The sequence below is a fragment of the Palaemon carinicauda genome, chromosome 10, assembly GCF_036898095.1.
Source record: "Palaemon carinicauda isolate YSFRI2023 chromosome 10, ASM3689809v2, whole genome shotgun sequence".
In the NCBI taxonomy this organism is placed as follows: Eukaryota; Metazoa; Arthropoda; class Malacostraca; order Decapoda; family Palaemonidae; genus Palaemon; species Palaemon carinicauda.
In genome coordinates this window covers 39,735,885-39,746,662 of record NC_090734.1, presented here as the reverse complement: position 1 = coordinate 39,746,662, position 10,778 = coordinate 39,735,885, and positions in this window count along the sequence as shown.

Here is a 10,778-nt window from a genome sequence, read left to right as displayed (position 1 = left end):
GCAGGATGTCCTACAAGCTTAATACTCTGGATCCTGTCGTTGGGCTTCAGCCAGGGCATTGTAATCCAATCTCAGTTGAACGGCAGCCAACGTGTTTCTTGACAGGGCATCGGCAACGGGATTAATTTTCCCAGGGACGTATTGGAGGGTGCAATTGTATTCAGCCACGGCGGAGAGATGTCGGCGTTGACGGGCGGACCAGGCGTCAGACTGTCGAGTGAAGGCATGCACCAGAGGTATGTGGTCTGTGCGAATGACGAAGGGCGTACCTTCTAAGAAATGGCAAAAGTGACGGACAGCCAAGTGCACCACCAGCAATTCTCGATCGAAGGTAGAATAACCCGATTCTGCCTTGGACAGTTTCCTGCTGAAGAAGGACAATGGGCGGGGCAAGCCTTTGACCACCTGCTCGAGTACTGCACCAATAGCGACGTCGCTGGCACCGATGGAGAGAAGGAGAGGGGCGTGTGGGATAGGAAAAGTGAGAGCCGCAGCAGTTGATAGGGCCTTCTTTGCATTGCAGAAGGCTGCTTCTTGAAGGGGACCCCACTTCAGGTCCTTTGGCTTGCCCTTGAGGGAGGCGTAGAGGGGAGCAAGAGTGGCTGCAATGGCTGGCAGAAAACGGCGATAATAGTTGATCATGGCCAAGAATTCCTGCAGCGCTTTGACGGTCGAGGGCGCGGGGAAATTCCGAAGGGCTGCTACCTTCTCAGGGAGGGGATGGACTCTTTCAGGAGTGATATGGTGCCCTAAAAACGACACTTCGGAGGTGTTCCTCTTTTGAGGAGAACATAAGTATGTCGTCCACATAACATACACAGAAAGGGAGGTCCCCTAAGATGGCATCCATGAGACGTTGAAACGTTGCCCCAGCATTACGAAGGCCAAAACAGGAGTAATTGAAGGTGTATGTACCAAACGGAGTGGTGATGGCAGTCTTGGGGATGTCTTCTGGGTTCATAGGCACCTGATAATACCCCTTCAGGAGGTCGAGCGTAGAGAAAACCTTCGCTTTGTGCAGGTAGGAGGTCACATCGGCAATGTTTGGGAGGGGGTAGTGATCCGGTTCTGTTTGCATGTTCAGGCGCCTGTAATCCCCGCACGAACGGAGGGAGCCGTCTTTCTTCAGAGTGATGTGTAAGGGTGACGACCATGGGCTGGAGGCCTTTTGGCAAAAGCCCATTTTCTCCATTTCGGCGAACGTCTGTTTGGCGGCGGCCAATCTTTCCGGTGCCAGATGTCTGAATTTTGCGAAGACTGGGGGTCCCGTCGTCTTGATATGGTGAAAAATACCTTGCTAGGCAGGAACCGTGATCGTTTGGCGAAGTTCTGGACGGAATACTTCTGGGTACGACGTGGGCATCCGTGGGTGCGCTGATGTGGAGAGCAAGGTTAGAGGGGGCGGGTTGAAGAGGTGTCGACAAGTACGAGTCTGCGTTGACCAATCGTCGGTGGGCGACATCGACCAGAAGGTGGAAATGAGAGAGGAAATCCGCACCGAGGATTGGCATTGTGACGTCAGCAACGAGAAACTTCCAATTGAATTTACCGTTTCCGAACGATAATGTGAGGTTCTCGTAACCGTAGTTGGGTATCGCAGATCCGTTGGCAGCTACTAAGCGGACGTCGGCAGATGTAGACAGACTACGTCGTGCCTTGAAGAGTTCCCTTGGCAAAAGAGAACAACAAGCACCCGTGTCTACCAAAAATCGCACCCCCGTTCCTGCATCCAGTTAAAAGAAAAGATTAGAAACATGGGAGGCCACCGCCACAAGCGATGGCCTACTTACACGTTTTTTGGCCACTGACAATCCTTGGCACATTTCTTCGCGGTTGCCCCGAATCTGAAGTGGTAGTAGCAAAACTGCGGCGGATGAGAGGTAGTAAGTGGCTGTAGAAGTCGTTCGTTGGGGTGCGAGCGATTGGTGGGTGGTGGGCGGCTTTGTCGCCGCTTCGGCACGTCACGGGGTAGACGTGTATGTCCTACAGCATGTCAGCTTCGGTTGACGTTGAATAAGCATCCTCGTCGTCAGGGGTTGAGGCGTTGATGGAGGTCTTGAAATGGCTGTCCATAAGGGCGTCGGCTTTGGTCATCAAGTCCTTTATGGGTAAACTATCGACTTCGGGTATGGCAGCGCGTACATGTTCGGGTAAACGGCGTATCCAAAGGGCACGAAGTAGGTTCACCTCACGAGGAGAGCCGTCTGTGGCAGGTTGAAGGCGAGCGATACTGGTCATTTCCCTGAGGGCAAGCGAAGCCCTTCGGTCCCCCAACGGTTGTTGCGAGAGCTGAAAAAGCTTTACTATACGGGCGGCTGGCGACGGCGAGTACTGCTGCAGAAGGTATGTTTTGAGGGCGTCATACGCTATTGGGGTGTTTCCTTGTTCACAAAGCCAGTCGGATATTTCTGGGAAGGTGTCCTCGGGTATCGCCACGAGAGCATAATCCGCTTTGGTGTTTGAGCGAGTCACGTCCCTGATACGAAAGTGGACTTCTGCACGCTGAAATCAAGCAAACGCCTCTCCGGTGGCGAACGTTGAAGGTTTCAATGGGGCGGCCGCAGCGCCAACTGCTGTAGTAGAGTCCGTCTCCGTCATAGTACCAACGATGGAGGGGCGAGGGAGGTGGGGGTGGAAGGCAGTGGGAGCGAGTCGACTTCCGGGGTCACCAATTTGACGGTGCCGAGTGAGGGTTGTGAACTCAAAGGAAGGATGCAATCAACTGAGTTATATTGTTATAGAACACTCTCCTTTATATACAAAACCTCAAGGCAACAGGACATAACAAGTTAACAAGACAGACAATGTTACAGAGGAAACAGCACACATGAATTTTCATGTTCGTTTAGTGCGAGGGAAGAGCGAAGATACAAGCATAATATATGCAAAAGGAATTATGTACAATTGTGTGACACATGGTTGGTACACATTCTATGATTAATGGCGTTGCATGAAAGGTTTATTGTATTATCAGTATCTTTGTGGAGAAAATTCTCTGATAGTAAAGTTAAATTAGGTTTTATAGATATATGAAGTTACAGAGTCCCCGCCACCTTTTTTCCACAATAGCTCATGAAGGATGTAGTGATTTTGCCCGATTGTCCCTACAAATCCACACCATCATCTTCCAAGGACAAGGCCGGAGGCTACCATGTAAACCAACTGTCTTGAGTAATTGTACTCCTTGTTTTCCTGCATGGAGGGAGCTATATTATTCTAACTCAAGCAGGAAGCTACATAACTCATATAATACAAGTGTACATCATGCGCAATAGTCATGTTAATTCACTCCTTGTTTAAAAAAAAAAATGATGATAATCAAATCAAACATAATAAACTAATATTTTAAATGTGGTTATATAAAGAAAATAATAATATAACAACAGAAACATAAAGGATTCTTTCATAACTTTTTAGTAGGTTAATTAGGTAAAGAAATTTTTAAGGGCAGTCTTCTACAAAAGGCACACATCTCATCACCAATAATTAGAAAGGGTCTCGGAATTTTTTTTCCTATAAAATTATCCACCAACCTCTTCCAATGGTTTCCCATAGGCCGCAGTCTATCTCCTATTTCTTTTTATTTATATAGTGACACTTCAGCTTATATTAAAAAGAGAAATGTATGCTCTACCATCAAAATACTGTAGGCATATAAGAACTTTGGTATAGACCAGGAGTCTTCAGTGGTTATTATCATTATTATTAGCATTATTATTATTATTATTATTATTATTATTATTATTATTATTATTATTATTAGCAGAGCTACAATCCCAGTTGGAAAAGCAACATTCTATAAGATCTAATACTTCAACAGGGTAAAATACCCCAAAGAGGAAAGGAAATATGGGAATTAATGAAGTACAAGCAAAGTAATGAGCAATTAAAATATCTTTAAAATAATAACAACTTAAGAATAAATCTTGTATATATCAACTATCAAAACCTTCTAAATAAGAGGAGGATAAATACGATAGAATAGTGACTGAGTGTACCCTTAAGCAAGAGAACTCTACCCGAAGACATTAGATGAGGATAACAATGTTTTGATTAAGGAGTGTCGTTCTTCTAGAATAGCTGGTTACCATAGCTAATAAGTCTTTTCTACCCTTACCAAGAGTAGAGTAGCCACTGCACAATTATAGTGCTGTAGCTATCCACTGAGAATAAGAAAAACGGCTTGGTAACCTCATCCTTGTCAGTGGTCACAGAGGTTAATGTGTAAAGAACATGAAAGACTATTTGGTGTATCTGTAGGGCTGTAGGCATAGGGGAAATAAGTTTTAACTAGAGAGATGGATCCAATATAGTACTATCAGGCCAGTCAAAGTACTGAATAACTACCTAGCAGGAGTATCTCCAAAGGTTGGCGGTGCCTTCGTTATCTTTCTGTACTCCAAAAAGTTTGAGAATCGTCAGGAGGACTTCACTTTTCACACTTTCCTTAGTCTCATGCAGTGTTGTGGTTACTCCTTCTAAATTTTGCAGTAGATGCATAATATTTCCATTATCAGTTCATTAATAGAGACCAAGAATATGGGATGGCTTGATTTCTATAATTACGGAAGTAGTAGAGCAAACCGAATTTGTATAATTGATATGATATCTTGATAAGTGTGGTCTAGAAGGATATCTGTTGTGGGAGCCATGAGGTTTTAACTGTGAGGCCAGGTGAATGCAGATAACTTTATTTCATCAGTTAGCGAGTTTAGACACAAGAGTTTCATAACACGAGGGTCACAAAAACTCAAAAAATATATTAATTTAAAGACAGACTCAAAAAGGTTTTGTTAACCGTGCGGTATAGAGATAGATATAGAATAAGAAAAAATACTGTTACAGTGTAAAAGCGTGCATTAAATATGTCTGGTAGCCTATAAGGCGTTCCCTTGCCTAAAAAACTCATATATGTGAAATGGGTGCCTTGTTCTTGAAAGGAAAACTTTAGGCAGGTCAGCTTGTCGGGGATATGCAGCTTTTATTCGATCAATGGAGACCCAGCCTTCTTTGCACAAATGTTGATTAACAAGGTCATCGGAATGCAATGCATCAAAAGGGAAGGGACACTGTAATGGGGCATCTACAGTGGCCTGCTTTTGTTGTTTAACCGAAAAAAGTGCAGTGCGGATTAAAAATCTGTCAGTCCATGTTGCTTAGCTGGGGGCTTGCAAGTGTGACATGAAATAAATTTTCCCACAACGTGTCAATTAAGGCATCTGAGACTGATGGAGGAGGTTGCAGACAGAAATAAATCAGCAGGGACGACCAACTATTTATCATTTAAGATACTGAGATATCAAAACCATCTTTAGGTGGGGTCCTTAGTCCCAGGAGGATCCAAGTAAGGTGGTAAATCACTTGGAGTTATTGCAGCTGGACATCAAAGCTGCTTTGAGGATGCAATGAAAACGTTCAAGAAATCCGTTGGTTGCAGGTTTGTAGGTGGTTGTGTGATGTAGGGTGATAACCCGGGTACTTGTTAATGATGTCCACAATTGGCAGGTCAAAGTGGTGCACCTGTCATGAGTGATATGGTTAGGGATATCAAATCTAGCTATCCTCCCTGGGAATAAGGCAAATGTACACGAGTGGGACATTGCAGATTTTATAAGAATGGCTACAGGTGCACGAGTGGAACAGTCAATGACAGTGAACAGGTAACAATGTCCTTGTGATGTGGGTAGGAGACCTACTATGTCAATGTGAGTTTGGGAAAATCAACGCTGGAGTTGAGGAAGTGTACACACTCCTGAATGCGTGAGTCGATGTACTTTTGATTTTTGGTAGGAAGTACAGGCGTGGACCTAATCCTTAACATCCTTAGTAAAGCAGTGCCAAATGAACTTCATCTTCAGTAGAAATGCAGTAGATTGGCACTAGGAATGTGTAAGGCCATGATTTAAATCAAACACCTCCTGGCACATGGGAGCAGGTATTCATGTTCGGGATCTGCTGGTACTGACGACTTGATAAGAATGGTGTTGGAATTGTCAACGATAAAAAGTTTTCCCAATGGACGGTTATGAAGTGTGTCTTACATTGTTGAAACTCCGTTTCTTTTCTTTGGGCCTCTGCCAAAGTGTTGTAATCAAATCCCAGGTGAATGGTGGCCAATATGTTTCTTAAAAGTCATTGGGATTGTGATTAATTTTCCATGGATATGTTGAAGGGTGCAATTATATTCAGACATAGCGAGGAGAATTGGACTGTTGAATAAAGGCGAGCAACAGAGTCATGTGGCTCATGAGAATGACAAAGGTCATACCACCTAAAAAAGCGTAAATGTAACATACACCCAAATCCACCGCCATTAATTCACGGTCGAAGGCCCAGAAGCCGGACTCTGCCTTAGACAGTTTCTACTAAAAAATACCAAAAGTCATGGCATGCCATTGATCAACAGCTAGAGTAGTGCACAAATAACGATTTCAATGGCCTCGCTGGAGAGAAGGAGAGGGACATATGGAACAGAAAAAGTGAGAGCAACAGCAGTTGAAAAGGTATTCTTGGTTAAGCAAAAGGCTACTTCTTGAAGGGAACCCCACTTCAAGTCTTTTGGTAATCCCTTGAGTGAGGCATAGAGGTGATCGAGAGTGGTGGCGATGGCTGGCATGAAATGCTGATAATATTTGATCATGCCCAAGAGTTATCCCAGTGCCATGACGGTTAAGGATGCATGGAAGCTCTTAATGACTTCTACTTTCTCAGGAAGAGGTTGTACTCCTTCAAGAGTGATGTGGTGCCCTGACAACGATACTTCGTGTTACCACAGTTGCACAATTCATAAGAGACTACAATGCCGCTCTTTTGTATTAGGTCCCACACAATGCGTAGCTGACAGAGGTGTTCCTCTTTTAATGAAGAGAACACAGTTATATCGTCATGTAACATACATAAAGGGAGAGGTGACCTAAGATGCCATCCATGAGCCATTTGAAAGTGGCCTCAGCAATCAAACGCTAAAACAGGAGTAAATGAAGATATATACCGAAAAGGCTGTGTGGTGATGGCAGTCTTTGGATTGTCTTCTTTGCTTTACGCAAGTAGGTTACGTCAGTGATATTTGGGAGCGTGTAGTAATGCGGTTCTAGTGCTTGTAATCCCCACACGGACGTAGAAAGCCATCTTTCATCAGGGTGATGTATAGGGGTGATGACCCTGGCCTTCTTGCATTTTTGAAGAGTCACATTTCTTATATTTTGGTGAACTTATGTTTAGCGGATACCCAATGATCTGGTGCTAGGCACCTAAATCTGGGGAACACGACGAGCCCTGTCGTCTTGGTATGGTAATGAAAACCATATCTCGCTGGCACCGTGGACGTAAAATTTCCATGTTGGACGTGAGGAGGTGGTTGTAGGTGCTCTGATATGGAGAACCAGGTTGGGTTGGGGGCTTGAAGAGGTTTTGACAAGAAAGAGTCGGAAATTAATATGAAATGCTAATATAATTGGATATAGTTTAGCATTTCTTTTTAATAAAGAAATGAAACCAACGCTGAATATTGAAAGGAGTGGATTTTCAGTTATTTAATTTTTTTTTTAGGAGACTTACAACCGGATAGCTGGAACCCGATTCTTAAAGGCCAAAGTATGCTTTAGAGAAGAAAGTAATAGTAGATATCACAATAATGAAGTATTAATGGCAAATAAAACCTGTAAATTCAGTAGTAATTGTTAATATGCATTGGGGAAAAAATTTTTATGGTCTATAAGAGCCTTTAGAAATAAAAGTTATAGACTATTTAGGATAAGGGAAAGACCATAGTAGCATTACATGAGCATTTTCTTGCGTGGAACTGGAGAGTCTTTGGAAAATTAGGTCGGAATGAACGGGTGAATGTTTTTAGTTCATCGTCAGTAAGATGCATAAGATAAAAAGAATGAAAACAAAAGTAACTGAAACAATTTTATTTAAAAATATATAAAATCCTTTCCATATAATCAAAATCTTTTAACAATAAAATAATCACAATTAATGATAAATATTTTGAATCAATTTATTCATTCCTAAAAATAAAAAAAAAATTTACCTAAATATATAGCATTCAACTTGATTTCTTTGTTGGAGCCTAACCTTATACATTTGAAAAAAAAATATCCAGTAAACAGAATTTTAAATTCATCAATACTGCAAGTAATCTACTAAGTGTACCAACCGTGTTTCACACAATTGTACATAATTCCTTTTGTATATATTATGGTTGTATCTTCGCTCTTCCCTCGCACTAAAACGAACATGAAAATTCAAGTCTGGTTTTTCCTCTGTGATTTTGTCTGTCTTGTGAACTTGTCATGTCCTGTTGCCTTGAGGTTTTGTATATAAGGAGAGTGTTCCACAACAATATAACTCAGTCGTTTCCAATCTGACTTTGATTTCAAAACTCCTCTCTCGGCCCGTCACATTGGTGACCCCGGAAGTCGACTCGCTTCCACCGCCTTCCACCCCCACCCCCTCGCCCCTCCATCGTTGGTACTATGACGGAGTCTACGGCAGTTGGCGCTACGGCCTCTCCATTCAAACTTTCATCGTTTGCCAGCAGAGAGGCGTTTGCTTGGTTTCAGCGCGCAGAAGTCCAGTTTCGTATCAGGGGCGTGACTCGCTCAAGCACCAAAGCGGATTATGTTCTCGCGGCGATACCCGAGGACACCTTCCCAGAAATATCCGACTGGCTTTGTCAACAAGGAGACACCCCAATAGCGTATGACGACCTCAAATCATACCTTCTGCAACAGTACTCGCCGTCGCCAGCCGCCCGTATAGCAAAGCTTTTTCAGCTCTCGCAACAACCGTTGGGGGACCAAAGGGCTTCGCTTGCCCTCAGGGAAATGACCAGTATCGCTCGCCTTCAACCTGCCGCAGACGGCTCTCCTCGTGAGGTGAACCTACTCCGTGCCCTTTGGATACGCTGTTTACCTGAACCTGTGCGCGCTGCCATACCCGATGTCGATAGTTTACCCATAAAGGACTTGATGACCAAAGCCGACGCCCTTATGGACAGCCACTTCAAGACCTCCATCAACGCCTCCACCCCTGACGACGAGGATGCCTATTCAACGTACACCGAAGCTGACATGAATGCCGTAGGACATACACGCCTACCCCGTGACGTGCCGAAGCGGCGACAAAGCCGCCCACCACCCACCAATCGCTCGCGCCCCAACGAACGACTTCTACAGCCATTTACAATCTCCCATCCACCGCAGTTTTGCTACTACCACTTCAGATTCGGGGCAACCGCGAAGAAATGTGCCAAAGATTATCAGTGGCCAAAAAACGTGTAAGTAGGCCATCGCTTGTGGCGGTGGCCTCCCATGTTTCTAATCTTTTCTTTTTACAGGATGCAGGAACGGGCGTGCGATTTTTGGTAGACACGGGTGCTTGTCGTTCTCTTTTGCCAAGGAAACTCTTCAAGGCACAACGTAGTCTGTCTACATCTGCCGACGTCCGCTTGGTAGCTGCCAACGGATCTGCGATACCCACCTACGGTTACGAGAGCCTCACATTATCGTTCGGAAATAGTAAATTCAATTGGAAGTTTCTCATTGCTGACGTCACAATGCCAATCCTCGGTGCGGATTTCCTCTCTCATTTCCACCTTCTGGTCAATGTCGCCCACCGACGATTGGTCAACGCGGACTCGTACTTGTCGACACCTCTTAAACCTGCCCCCTCTAACCTCGCTCTCCACATCAGCGCACCCACGGATGCCTACGCCCACCTCCTCACGTCGTACCCGGAAGTTTTCCGTCCAGAACTTCGCCAAACGCCCACGGTTCCTGCTAAGCACGGTATTTATCACCATATCAAGACGACGGGACCCCCAGTCTTCGCAAAATTCAGACGTCTGGCACCGGAACGATTGGCAGCCGCCAAACAGACGTTCGCCGAAATGGAGAAAATGGGCCTTTGCCAAAAGGCCTCCAGCCCATGGTCGTCACCCTTACACATCGTTCTGAAGAAAGACGGCTCCCTCCGTCCGTGCGGGGATTACAGGCGCCTGAACATGCAAACAGAACCGGATCACTACCCCCTCCCAAACATTGCCGATGTAACCTCCTACCTGCACAAAGCAAAGGTTTTCTCTACGCTTGACCTCCTGAAGGGGTATTATCAGGTCCCTATGAACCCAGAAGACATCCCCAAGACCGCCATCACCACTCCGTTTGGTACATACACCTTCAATTACTCCTGTTTTGGCCTTTGTAATGCTGGGGCAACATTTCAACGTCTCATGGATGGCATCTTAGGGGACCTTCCTTTCTGTGTATGTTATGTGGACGACATACTTGTGTTCTCCTCCTCAAAAGAGGAACACCTCCGTCACCTGCGCATCGTGCTCGACCGCCTTTAACAAAATGGCCTTGTAGTCCGGTACGACAAGTGTACCTTTGGCGCCAACGAAGTGTCGTTCTTAGGGCACCGTATCACTCCTGAAGGAGTCCCTCCCCTCCCTGAGAAGGTAGCAGCCGTTCAGAATTTCCCCACGCCCTCGACCGTCAAAGCTCTGCAGGAATTCTTGGGCATGATCAACTATTTTCACCGCTTTCTTCCAGCCATTGCCGCCACTCTTGCTCCCCTCTACGCCTCCCTCAAGGGCAAGCCAAAGGACCTGAAGTGGGGTCCCCTTCAAGAAGCGGCCTTCTGCAATGCAAAGAAGGCCCTATCAACTGCTGCGGCTCTCACTTTTCCTATCCCACACGCCCCTCTCCTTCTCTCCACCGATGCCAGCGACGTCGCTATTGGTGCAGTACTCGAGCAGGTGGTCAAAGGCT